At 36.5% G+C, this 14,976-nt stretch overlaps 1 gene segment (V, D, J or C); it reads left to right on the top strand.

Moving 5' to 3' along the window:
* The first annotated feature begins 213 nt into the window (after positions 1-213).
* Positions 214-650, top strand: LOC306891600 (T cell receptor alpha variable 3-like). The segment is given in 2 exons: positions 214-253; positions 340-650.
* The last annotated feature ends 14,326 nt before the right edge of the window (positions 651-14,976 follow it).

The following is a 14,976-nucleotide window of genomic DNA, read 5'->3' as shown; positions in this document are numbered from 1 at the left end:
TTAATTGGTTATACGGCATGTTTGACACTTATTTACTTAGGCTTTAAAAAGTTCAGTATATCCGGAGAAAGTGTCGGTTTGATGGAGACAATCAATTCAGTATAATAGGAGATGAGACCACACCCACATATAACCACTTCATAGCAACACAAGCATCTCTGCACTTGACACGTATCTTTAACTTTGCTATATTTATTAGAAACATTTCTTAACATGAAGAGATTTATCCTACAGATTCTTATAACAGCAGCAGGTAAAGTTTTCTTAAAGACTTAATGTTAACCATTTACATCTATTTTGATCATTTTTGGTGTTTTAGTGCTTTTTATTTTCTTTCAGGTGTATTTGCTGACAGCATTGAACCAAAAGACACAAATATAATCACAAGTAATGGAGAATCTGTGACACTGAGCTGCACATATAAAGCCGCCAGCAACTATATTTATCTTTACTGGTACAGACAGAATCCTAACAGAGAACCTCAGAATCTACTGTATAAAGGCGCTCGATCTGAGAGCAGATATAAGAACCTACCAGACTCTCGGTTTGACTCGACTACATCAGACACATCCACTGAAGTCAATATTAATGATGTTTCTCTGTCAGATTCAGCTCTATATTACTGTGCTGTGAGAGATGAAGCCCAGTGACACAAAACGCCTGAAAGTCTTTACAAAAACTCAAACAGTTTTTAATCCAGTAAATTGAAAACCACTAAGCCTCTGCTCGTATCATGGTGGTGACACCTGCCTCAAGCTTGAGGTTTAGATGTATTAACAGATATCTCCACAGACACAAACTCTCTGGCTGTTGATGGGCCGGTCCGTGTCATTTTACATGTCCATGCAAGTCATGTTTTTATTAAAGTTTTTCTCCATTGGTTTGGCTCATTTCTTGAAACAGAAATTACATTCTCAAAACAACTTGGCAATTGTTTACAACAGAATGGAATTTCTCATTCATTTGATCAAATTGCAAATGTCTAAATACATGTGTCAATGTCTCGCTACATATTTGCAAATGATTAAGTACAGGTAGCCTACATTTAGCACAATTTCCAAGTGAATTGATCTTGTTGATCTAAACTGATTGTCGATTCTCAGTCTAATGGTTGTTCGCTCCAAAACGTTTCAGCGTCATTTCATTGTATAAGTCATCACATGCACAATAGTCTGTTCAATTGTCAAAATTAGTCAAGAACATAATACCATGAATACCATATATGAATCCCTTGGAACATTTTATAAATTTATAACAGCAATTGACAGTCAGGTGAAACTAGAACTTGATTAACGAAGGAGGAGATTCACACATCTCAGATGACCAATTAAACAGTATGTTTAGTTACCTGACAGGTGATGTCCATGACTGTGAATGCTGCCAAACATGTATATAAAGAGCTTGACATGCAGAACCAATACAATTTCTGACCATGGAGGCACCTGGCCAAGTAAATGAACAAGGGCAACTGCCTGCTCGAGGAAGAGGAAGAAGTGGAGGAAGAGGAGGAAGAGGAGGAAGAGGAGTAGTAAGGGTGCGTGGTGATGGAATAGGGGGAAGAGGCAGAGGAGCACGAAGAAACCATGCTGAACCGGATGAAATTCGGGCCACAATTATAGACCATGTCATCAACCATGGCCTCACAATGGCGGAGTTAGGTCGCCGAGTTCAGCCTAATGTGCCTCGCTCTACAGTGTGTGTGTGTGTTTGTGTGTGTGTGTGTGTGTGTGATAGGCCTACAGTAATATCTTACCTCAATGGTATGTTATGATACTAAAAATGACAAGAAAAACATTGGAAAAACACAGTTTTCCACGACAACCTTGCACAGGTGGCAGAGAAAAACTTCTCAATGAACAAGAGATCTGTAACATGGTGATGGCAAATAATGCCATTACAATGAGACACTGCAATCCTACAAGACAATGCCATATTCCAAAATGTCAACTTTACAAGCATCTCCACAATAGACCGTATATTGAAGAAGCATCAGATGACAATAAAGCAATTTTACAGGGTACCATTTGAGAGGAACTCTGCTAGAGTGAAAGAGCTGCTGTACCAGTATGTACATGTAAGTCAGTTACTGGTGATCCAAAGCAGTGGTTCCCAAACTTTTTTCGCTTCAGTATTACGTGATTTGTGTATCCAGGTATGAAAATATTTGATTTACATTTCAGTAAGCCTAGTCATTGATGATTTTCCCCCTCCCCTTTCTGTCAAATACCCCCTGTAGTACCTCTGCATACATGTACCCCAGGTTTGGAACCACAGGAGTAGTGGCCAGTAGTAAATTGATCTAGTGGAGAACATAGAACATTCCTATGTTATTGTCTGTAACTGTAGTGTATGACTGATTTTATGTTTTCTTTTTTTCCGCTATTGTAGAGAATAATTACATTTACTCACTTGGCTGACGCTTTTATCCAAAGCGACTTACAAGTAGTTTTCTTTTCTACAGTGGCACATTACTGCTGAGCATTCAGGGGTAAGGTGCTTTGCTCAAGGGCACTTCAGTCATGACCTGCTGGCCCTGAGATTCGAAGGTCAGACTGGTGGTCAGAGCGTTGGGCTTGTGATCAGAAGGTTGCCGGTTCGAATCTCAGTGCCAAGGGCCGAAGACGTGGCCGTAATATTATTGGCCACAAGGCCACGGTGGATGTCCCAGGCCGGCGAGTGGGGCAATATAACTATGTGTGCTGGCATATCTGAGAATGGTGTGGCCACTCACATCCCCAGTCCTGGCCCATACAATACACAGAAGCTCCGTCTTTTCTTGGACCACCTTCATTTTGATTTGATCCCTGAAAATGAGAAAGGTCTTGTAGGGCCTCACCTACAATATGAGTACAGTAACCATTGTCAATGAAGGACGGGGCTAAGACTGAAAGGTGGACATGAGGGATGTTTCAATGGTCCTCTGCCATAGTGACAAAACATCTAAACATTCTGACTTGCAGTGCTTACACAATGCCAAAGGGACGAAGCATTTTGGGGGCACTGACTGTTTAAATGAGAAAGAAATTTAGTTTTGACACATGAGTGAACTGTTTTGAGAGAGATATGAGCTTTTGCAGGTAAACCATGGTGTTGTGCTGAACCATCCACACTATTTTGGCAATCGCATTAAGAGTGTTGAGAACGTCCGGTCTGTTTCAAGAAATGAGCCAAAGCAATTGAGAAGGATCTTTGTCATTTTCGTGGCACTGACTGTTTATATGGGAAAGGAATTTAGTTTTGAAGCATGAGTGAAAAGTTTTGGGAGAGATGTTAGCTTTTGCAAGTGAGCTATAGTGTTGTGCTGAACTGTAAGACTGTTTTGCCAAATTATCTTAGAATTTTGAGAATGTAATTTCTGTTTCAAGAAATGAGCCAAACCAATGGAGAAAAACTGTAATATGTATAGTGGGCACGGAAAGTATTCAGACCCCTTACACTTTTCACTCTTTGTTATATTGCAGCCATTTGCATTACATTTTCTTGCTCATTAATGTACACACAGCACCCCATATTGACAGAAAAACACAGAATTGTTGACATTTTTGCAGATTTATTAAAGAAAAACTGAAATATCACATGGTCCTATGTGATGAAACTTTTTTAACATCCTTACCAAAAGCCATTCTGAGCATGAAAGCGGTTTCATCGATTCAGTCTGTGAATGCTCTGCACAGGAATCAGCTGATGTCAACTGTGATACAGACATGAACACATTCTTATTTTAATTTCATTTACATTTATCATGTGCTGACAGCATTACAGCAGAGCATACAGAAGTGGATGCTATTGAGACTACCAGCAATACCAAATATTCCTCTCGTATCGACATCACACGTCCGTTCCTCATACTCATCCTACGAAGATCTGGAAAAGCAGGGACTTCAGATAAGCATCTGTCAGGAAAACTGACTGTGGGGAGCAAACGTGTGGATCTATTCATCTTCCCCTCATCCACAGTTCAAGACTCTGCAGTGCATTACTGTGCTCTGGAGACCACAGTGACAGGACAACAAACTTTACTGGAGAAAAACCTGAAAGGATGAGTGACAGAAATAAAGATGCTATACAAACACTTACAGTTTACTTTTACACAGATGTGCAATCTCCACAAAAGATGGTGCAACTGGTGTCTTGACTCTGTGAATGTTTTGCATCAGAATCAGCTATTTTCCACTGTAAGACAGATATTGACACTTTCTTATTTTTCATTTCACGTGTGCTGACAGCATTACCTCGAAGCGTACAGACTTTACCTCACTTTAAATGTATTGTGTGCCTGTACCTGTGTAATGTTTGTATCTTTTGTAATAGTTGTGTTTGAGTCTGTCAATTGTCCTCGGTGTAAAAAGATGAATCTCAACAGTTACTGGTGAACAGGAGACAAATACGCAGAAGAAAAACAAAGATTGTGGAGGATCTCAAATATTTTTCTGAAGATCAGTGGAATATATATAGAAAATGTTGGTTTCATCTATTACTACGAGGTAGTTAAAGTATATTGACTGGGTTAAAGTGAATTGCATTTCTAAAAAGAAACTAAAATACAATTTTCATTACTAAAACTAGATGAAAATACTCATGGATCATTCTGACTAAAATAAGAGTAAAATGCTCAGACTTTTAGTCGACTGAAACTTGACTAGACTAAAAAGAGTATGAACAAGACTAAAACTAATAAAACCTAAAATGACACAAAGACTAAAACTAAAGTTAAAACAGGCCGCCAGAAACAACACTAGTCACAAAGCATAATGAAATGGCCAATATTACGTATTAAAATGTGTTTGTGTTGCTAATGTAATGATGCTGGTAATGATTCTTTCTGTCCAGTGATCTGTGTGGAAACACGTCACATTTTAGTATCAGTACAGAACCCTTGAAACCTCAACCGAGGGAACTAAAACATGTTTCAGGCACTAGGTACTGTACCCAGTGGAAAACTCCCCAAAAGTGAGCTGTTATACTATTTTTCTTTATTTTGTAACCGTATCTTTACACTTTAACCAGAACATTTAAATTAGTCATGAAAGATCCGCATCAACATTATTTTGTATTATTTCTAATCTCTGGAACCGCTTTGCAAGAAAGTACATCAGCTCAACTCTAAAACATCTCTTTCTTTACCGACTCATAAGAGTTCTTACAGAAACACTACTGTGTGCTTTTAAAGAGGAGGAGTAATACTATAAGAATCAAGAGCTCAACTGAAGCAAACACAGATCACAATAACAGTCGGTGGTTATGAAATGTCAACATTATTTTCAGCTGCACACGTGATATTGATTGACAGCTATTAAAATTGATAAAGCAACACATTCTAACATTGATTCAATGGCTGTTTGGGTCTCTAGTGATCTTCAAGACGTTGTTGAGCTGAAGCCTAAATCATAAAATACATTTTTACATATTTCTTTTTACCTTTAATACTTAAGTATAAATAAATCTACTATCTTACTTTTACTCAAGTAAAAATATTTTTAAGTAAATTGCTTGAGTACAAGTGAGACAGTTCTTTGACTATTAATGTACTTTTTTAGATGTAAAAATTGTCATTTATTATAATGTAGTTGAATATATGCCATGCTTTATAATGCATGGAAGTAAAATATTTCCAAAGTAAACACACTAGTGAACAAAAGTAAAGATCCTTGATCCCTAAGAGTAAAATACTCAAGTATTATATACTGTAGGTAAACAGTATTTATAGACAACTTTCATAACACAGGTGCAGCATACACTAAAATAAGAGGATACTTGGGGAAATGAATCGTAAATAGGACAAATAGAAACTTGTTTTCTCAAATGATTTAAGACGAATGAAGTGACGCAGTGAAATAATTCATATTAAATGACATTAAATTGAAGTTTAAGTTTTGAATCAATTATAAATTAAAAAGCATTTGGAGTGGGGTTCAGATGTTGACTCTGGTGTATTATATAGGGAGACATCTAAAACATTCTGGAAGTGAAAGTTTTGATCACTTGCAGTATTTGTATTAATTAATCTAAATCATTGTGGTCATTACAATAGACATTTCAATAATGTAAAAGGCTTTGTGACTGTAATTCACATCAACAGTTATAAATAAAGGTGTCACAACCATCAAGTGTGGAGTGAACGCTTCATTTGAACCACACCCACCTACATGATAATATTCAATTCATCTTCTTCAGCAATTTAAACCATCACAATCTCATTTCATTTCTAACATGGAGACACGGATGACTCTACTCATGATCGTCTCTGCAGTTTCAGGTAAATAAACTACATTACTTGATACAAGATACATTTCAAAGACTGACTAGTATAATGTTGTAATAAAATAATACTGTTTAGTATTAAAATATAATAAATTTTATTTCAGGTTCATTTGCAGATAAAATTGGACCAGAAGGAGATATAAATATAATCAGAAATGAAGAAGATTCTGTGACACTGAGCTGTTCATATGAAGCAACCAGCCGTTATATTTTTCTTTACTGGTACAGACAGAATCCTAACAGAAAATCTCAGTTTATACTGTGTAAAGGAGCTCGATCACGTAGTGGTGATGATTATATACCAGACCATCACTTTCAGTCAAAGACATCAGAAAGGTCCACTGAACTCACTATTAACACTGTGACTCTGTCAGATTCAGCTTTATATTATTGTGTTCTGAGAGCTGGAGCCCAGTGATACAAAAAGCCTGAAAGTCTTTACAAAAACTCAAACACACGTTTATTACTTTGAACAACACAATCAAATGAACATCAAACCACAGAAATAAACCACAAAGACTGTTGAAGACGGAGAATCAAAACACCTGCTGAACATTAAATACAGACTCAGGAAGTAAAGGGTTAAAGGCAGAAAGCGTGATTCTGTTCAGAAATGTTTTTGTCATGTCAGCTGGAAAGTTAGTTCTTCACATCCTGATCAAGAAGCATAGTGGTCAAATATTATTTGTATTTATCAGTCATCTGTCAAGACTTAGGACCAAAAACCATTCGAACAATAAAAACATTCTGGTCGAACATTTTGATGATAGCCATTGGTTGAGACTGGTCCTGTTTTATATATTCATCCAACGAAATTAGCATCCCACTGCACACCCAGTTCACACAGACATCACATGTCATCAGCGTGCTCACGTCCGCTGTTTCAATATTGAGAAAATGGCGGAGAAGCAGCTTCCTCATACTGGACTCTTATGGATCAATAGAAACACACACAGTCATTTATTTTATAATCATTCTCAGATTTTCTTTAAATGCTTTTTTAATGTTTCATTGATCAGGACATTTAAAACAAGATCTGAACATTTTTACATCAAATAATTGTTATTGGTCGTCTGTTTATTCATGAACAAACTAATTGATTTATTATTTATTCTCACGTCTGTGTTGATCATGATACTGATATTAAATCAGTATACAGCATGTATTAAAGACTTTATAAAAACACGTCTGATCAAAAGAGTGAAGTCTTCACTATAACCACACCCACATCCATAATCATCTACACATCTTCACTTACTTCAGTAATATAAAACAAACCACCACAGTTTCATTTCACTTTTCATACAGCAAATATTCACCGTAAGAAACCAGCGATAAACATATATATACGTATATAAATACATGTTACAAAATACAAACTCTTCTGTATTGTCTGGACTGTCAAAATGGAAACACAGATGACTTTACTCATGATTTTCACTGCAGTTTCAGGTAAATATACTTTGTGTTACAAAGCAGCAGATTGAACAAAAAACTGCAAAAACAATTGTCACTTGATATATGATTTAACAGACTGTATGTGTTTTATTACAACAAGTCTGAACAGAGATGCCACCATATAAAAATACAATTTCATTTCAGGTGCATTTGCTGATGGAATTGGACCAGAAGGAGATCATAATAAAATGAGAAATGAAGGAGAATCTGTGACACTGAGCTGCACACATCAAATATCCGGCAGTTATGATACACTTTGGTACAGACAGAATCCTAACAGTGGACCTCAGTATTTCTCATCTCAATCTGAAGTCATTATTAAGAGTGTTTCTCTGTCAGATTCAGCTTTATATTACTGTGCTCTGAGACCTGAAGCCCAGTGACACAAAAAGCCTGAAAGTCTTTACAAAAACTCACTGTGCTGTAATGAAACCACATCAGATCTTATTATTCTGTGTAAACCACAGCTCTGCAAATAAGGGGATGTGGAGACACCTGTGAATTTGGGAGATTATTAAAACGGTTGTGAGAGTATTTTAAATATATCATCTTTTAACATGTTCATGCTATTAAAACTGTAAAAATGTCTTAGGGTTTGAATTCAGAATAATTTTAATAATTATATTGTTTATTATTATTTCTGGCAAGGAGAAGATAAATAAAGCTCTAAACACATGTGATGAATCTGCAGCTGTCATTGTCAAGATAAGGAGTTAAACCCTGTGTCAAGAGAACTTATAAATAATTCATTCAATTATGTTTATTACTTTATAGTTTCACACACGTACAGTTGGTGTGTTATCATTGTTGAAAGCCAGTAACCAAACATCACAAACACATGTTAGATCTTCAAACTGTTTCATGCGCTCTGTTCCAATGAGGCAGACGACCTACGAATAGCAGCCCAAAGAAACAACTGCCAATGTGACATCTAGTTCTACATTTCAGTAGAAAAGCACAAACTGACGTAGTCGCAGAGCAAAACTGGTTTTATTGCAGTGTTTTCACCATCATGTTGCGAAGAGGAAGTTTGTCCATCACTTGTGTTTTTGAGCTCAGTTTTATCAAGAGGTTTCACTGTTATGAAAGTTGGGCGGACTTTAGATTCTCCCTCATCTCCCTCTCCTTGTTCCTCATCTCATCTCTGAGCGCCGGTGTTTCTTTGGCCACGACCATAATCAGCCTCATCCACTGGACCTGATTAAATATGTGTTGTTTTTACACATCTGCAAAAAGGCCGGTGTTTTCGCATGTGGCACACTGATGCTGCAATCTCTCAAAGGCCAGAGACTTGTGTGTTTGGTCCAGAATGTCATTTAGAAAAAGAACCAATGGGCTGCAGATTAAGGGTCTCATGGGCCAGTCTATCTATTCCCGATTACCAATCCAGCCCTGACTGTGCCATGAGGCCCACAGTGACAGAAAACATAACACAAAACATCAGTGAATATCTGTGTGAAGGCTTGCATGTAGGGAGAACCGAACCCGGATCCCTGGCATTCAAAGAGTGAGGTATTACTCACTGAGCTAGTCCCAACAGTTTAAACCCAAGCGCAGATAATCTGAGAGTCAAGAGGCTTTAGTGATAAGAAATGAAAACACTACTTTGTAGACAAAAAGGTTCAAAACACACTTGGCAAACTGTGCTTCCAATAAACAGTAACACAAAAGTAGACTTGAGGATCTAAAAACTTAACATAAGAACACTTAACTTCAATACTGCTCAACGGTGGGAAATAAGGGATAAACAGATCAAGACTGAACACAGAGGTTCAAAGGGTCAAACACAGGTGTAGACAATTCAGTGATGATGAGGTGTTGAATTGAATGAGTCCATAATGTGGGTGCAATCCACTATTCTGAAGGTGCCTGGCAGGAGGGCAATCCCTTCAGGTCAGGGTTAACAAATAGTCCTCAAAGAACAGACACGTTATAATCTGTCTATTTATCACAGCATTGTGTTTTGTTTGCCTTATTCATCCCATACAGTATATAAAACAGACACACAGACATGATAATAGTCTTAAAGGTATTGAAAGATGACTTTTCATGGAAACATTCCTGTGTTCTCTGATGTATTTGGGGTGATCATTGAAATGGTCACTGCTCCTTTCAAGGTCATTGTTTAGAAAAGCATCTGCTGAAGGAGTCAATGAAATGTACCTTTAAAGATGCAGTAAAAGAACCTTAAACGAAAATATACATAAAAATAATAGGACTGATATTTCTTGTTTGAGAATATTTAACCCAAATTCCCACTTCTATGTATTTCTAAATGAGTAAAATAAACATGAAATTAATAAACAACTGCGTTTAAACCAACTTTATTTAAGACATGTTTACAAAACCCCACATACTATCACAATGAGTTATGATGATGAAACTAGAGCACATTTTCTAGTAAGCATATAACCTTTCGAATGTAAAAATTTTTCGCCATCTTGTTTGTTTTATGTGCGCACGCTTCTCTTCACTATGAATGAGGAAAAATGCAGCGCTATGTATTATAGGGTCTCTTTACTGTGTGTTCAGACCAAGCGCAAATGAAGCGTTAAGCGCGAGTGATTTACATGTTAAGTCAATGCAAAGACGCGATAGATAGTCTCATCACCAGACTATTTAAACCCTACCTGTTCATGCGCAAATTGCAAAGTCTTGTTTGCCCCGGCTACATTTCTGAGCATTATCTTATCTTTATATCTTCTACCTGTGTTTGGACCCTGCCTTGGATTACCATTTATGACTGTTCTCTGCCTGCCCCTGACCTCTGTTGTACCTGGACTCCTACCTCTGATGTTATCTGCCTGTCTCAAACTTTTGCCAGTTTTGACTCCTTCTATTGCTCTGTCTCTGATATTGTTATCTGCACCGGGGTATTTTGATCCACGCCTGTTTGATCCTTGATCCTGCACCTATTTATAAATAAAGCTGTATATGGATCTTCGTTACAGTGGTACAGACAGAATCTCTTTTGAGAATATGGATCCACAGCAGAAGGACCGTCATCTTGCTCGAGCTCAAAAGGACAAGAAAGAGCTGGACCTGGAGATTTCTAACACTGAAGTGACGGACTCTGTGATTTACTACTGTGCACTGATGCCCACAGTGACAGGAAAGCCTTCAACACCGAACACAAACACAGTTATGCTCACTTTACATTTCTAAACCGCACCTCTTCTACGACTTCTTCAAATGTGAACTTTTAATCCAACTTTAGCTGCTTGTTTAGTCATCGGGTCTGATCACATTCATGTAGCTATTATAACAAATACAGTTTATGAAAGGAAATAAATCTGAATAAAGACACTAGCACATCAAAGAGACAGATATGTATTATATATGTATTATAAGTGCATACAGTATTATTATTGTAGAGAAACAATATACACAAAAGAGGCTTTGCACACACTGTAGTTTCATCACTGAATAACTTTCTTCTGTCAGACGGTGAAGCTCTGCAATGATTCATATTAAAGAAGCTCCAGCTCTAACTAAATGTGTTTTCTAAACTTGTATCTTAACCATGTTTATTTTACCATTGAATATATCTGTTATCTCCTGTAACTACACCGCATTGGACCCAGCTTCTAATGGTATCGCCAATATCCCAGATCCAGAGCACAATATCTTATCTTTCATTCAGAGATGAATGATGCGTCTGAACCCACTTGCATCTCAGAGCGATCCCGAACAAACAATCCTCTCGAGTGGATCTCATGATAGACTCTGTTACTCTACATTTATAGAAGACACATGATATTCACATATAATACACGTGATCACATGTGAAAGGTTTAGCTTTGGTAGGATCCCCGTGTAAATTCTCATTAAAATCCCATCCGGTCATACAGTATATGAAACTTGTGATCACAAATCTACATATGGGTAACACCCCAGATAACAAGAGAGCAGATCAAACCATTGAATCAATGTCACGTTTGCACCAACAAGTCATGTTGAACTTCAGTTGACTCATCAGAAGCACCGTTATTGTGATCAGTGTTTGCTTTAGTTGGGCTCTTGAGTCTGGGCTTTCACTAAGATAAAAGTCTGTGGTTTATTTATGCTGCTGTAGACTTTAGTCCAGACACAAACAAGAAATGTAAGAAAAAATGCTTCTCCTTGTGTCCCCAAACTGAATATAACAGATAAACATCCCAGCGGCCCCTTGATGTTGAAAAGATGAACAATTGATGTCAAATTAACTTCAAGTTTAGTCAAAAACCTAGTCAGACTCCTTCCAGCATTCATACCCAACTGGTTCTGTGAGATACAAAGAGTAACACATGCAGTAGAGGTGTTCATTGAAATAGATTTGCAGCTGTTATCAATTATCGGTGATGTCAATACGTTATGAAAGTACTCGACCTTCTGTATAACAGACCGCCAGTTTCTATCAAATCTGAACATTCACTGAACTCACTGATCTGATCTGTCAGATTCAGCTCTATAGTTCTGTGCTCTTATATTTTACTCCCAATAACATAAAAACTATAGTTTATGGTCTGATTATATTAAATTCAGATCGGCCCCAAAGATTCATTGAAAAATGAATCATTATCATTATTGATGATAAAGAAAAAGAATATGGCGTTGAAATGCTTTGTAATACTCAAAAGAAACAAAAGAGGTCGCAACACACCTCAATAGTTTTGTACATCTGAGCTCCTCCCATATATCACAGTATCAGAACACAACTACTGCTATACATGAAAGCTTTGAAGAACTCACTTCACTTACATTATCATCTTTATCAACAAACCATGAAACTTTGGCTGGAAATGTTGATATTTGCATTTCTTATTATTGGTATGTAATTCCTATATAGTTTGGCAATAGTGCTATTTGTAACAATATTAATAAATATATTTTATGTTTGCAGAATGCAGATCGGAGGATAAAGTTGATCAGCCAGATAAACAGAAAACTCAAACTGAAGGGGGATCAGTTACACTACAATGTACATTTACAGCATCTTCAGGAACACCAGATCTCTTCTGGTACATTCAGAGAGTAAATGACTTTCCTAAAGACATCCTGAGGAGAAACACATATGGAGCAGGAGATAATGGCTCTGAGTTTCAGGAGAGATTTCAGTCTGAAGTGAAGTCAGATTCAGTTCCTCTGATGATTCAGGATGTTCATGTGAGCGACTCTGCTGTGTATTACTGCGCTCTGAAGCCCACAGTCACTAAACACACTGAGACATTCACACAAAAACCTCAATCTTATCAGTTCTTGTGCTTTATGATGTAATGCATTTGATTCAGTTTTAGACACATTGACCGAGTATCTGTTGAACCTGCAAGGATATAAAATTATAAATCTGACTCAGAAAGCTCTATGTGAATAAAGTTCACGCAGTATTTAAAAGGGGAAGAAGGGACTCAGATATAATCTTATAGTTCCAATGTGATGATATATCAACAGATTGAAAAGAGGTTCATGAACTGCAGCTCTGTCACATGTGAACATTCAGGACAGAAAATACACATTATAACACATTCTTACCATAAATCAATTTAACATGCAAGTAATTTAAGATTTAAAAGAAATAAAATCTGATTTCATGTTGATATAACTTAATATATGTATAGTTTATGCTTTGCTTAAACGTTTTTCACCATGTTAATGGGTTCACCAAATAAAAAGATAACTATTTTGATACCATTACCACTTTACCAATGTATTACAAATACATTTGTAGGAAACAGAGACTCTAAACAACTAAAGAACAACTAAATGGCACAAAGCTAAACTAATAAACACCTTTTCAAATGAAACGAATAACAATGGTGACAATCAACAAAAGAACATGTTGCAATGCATGCTGGGAATCATGAATGAGTTTTGTACTATGATGTTACTCAGCATGCATTGCTGCATGAAGTTTTCTTTTGTTGTTTGTCACTGTTATTGAGCTTCATGCACTGATTCTTGATGTCTTTGTGATTCTAAACTCTGCTGTGGCTTAAATATAAATCTGCATTCTGTTTCTTTCTAGACATTAAATTATAATAAAACTCTCTGGTATCATAATGTTCTCTCAGGTTCAGCACATAATCCAGATGAGATTAGTAAATCAAGTTAAAGGATAATGGTTATTTTAAGAACCAACACCATATGACTAGAGTCACATTGGCATGACCGTAACAAATGTAGTTTAGAAACACAAGTTCAGCCAAGTAATGTGACATACAGTCCAGAGTCAAGAGCTCGACTCAAGAAAACACTGATCACCCTGAAATGACTTTCAACTAAACAAATATTAAGTGTTAAACCGCCCACGGGTCATGTGCATGATAAAGGTTCAAATACACTGTTAGACTTTTCATTGTGTTTTACTGTAATTTACTGGCATCCCTATTCCCAGTGACTTACTGTAAGTGTCCCTTTACAGTAGCTTACCTGTATATGTACGTACCTTACAGTAATATGACTTCACTGCATCTTTACTGTATAATATCCACACTGTAATGTTTGTTTACAGTATAATATCCACACTGTAATGTATGTGTACAGTATAATATCCACACTGTAATATATGTGTATAGTATAACATCCATACAGTAATGTATGTGTACAGTATAATATCCACACTGTAATGTTTGTGTACAGTATTATATCCACACTGTAATGTATGTGTACAGTATAATATCCACACTGTAATGTATGTGTACAGTATAATATCCACACTGTAATGTTTGTGTACAGTATAATATCCACACTGTAATGTATGTGTACAGTATAATATCCACACTGTAATGTATGTGTGCAGTATAATATCCACACTGTAATGTATGTGTACAGTATTATATCCACACTGTAATGTATGTGTACAGTATAATATCCACACTGTAATGTATGTGTACAGTATTATATCCACACTGTAATGTATGTGTACAGTATAATATCCACACTGTAATGTATGTGTACAGTATTATATCCACACTGTAATTTATGTGTACAGTATAATATCCACACTGTAATGTATGTGTACAGTATAATATCCACACTGTAATGTATGTGTGCAGTATAATATCCACAATGTAATGTATGTGTACAGTATAATATCTACACTGTAATGTATGTGTACAGTATAATATCCATACAGTAATGTATGTGTACAGTATAATATCCACACTGTAATGTATGTGTGCAGTATAATATCCACAATGTAATGTATGTGTACAGTATAATATCTACACTGTAATGTATGTGTACAGTATAATATCCACACTGTAATGTATGTGTACA

The sequence above is a fragment of the Barbatula barbatula genome, assembly GCF_947034865.1.
Source record: "Barbatula barbatula genome assembly, chromosome: 3".
Lineage (NCBI taxonomy): Eukaryota > Metazoa > Chordata > Actinopteri > Cypriniformes > Nemacheilidae > Barbatula > Barbatula barbatula.
This window is presented reverse-complemented; position numbering and strand designations above follow the sequence as displayed.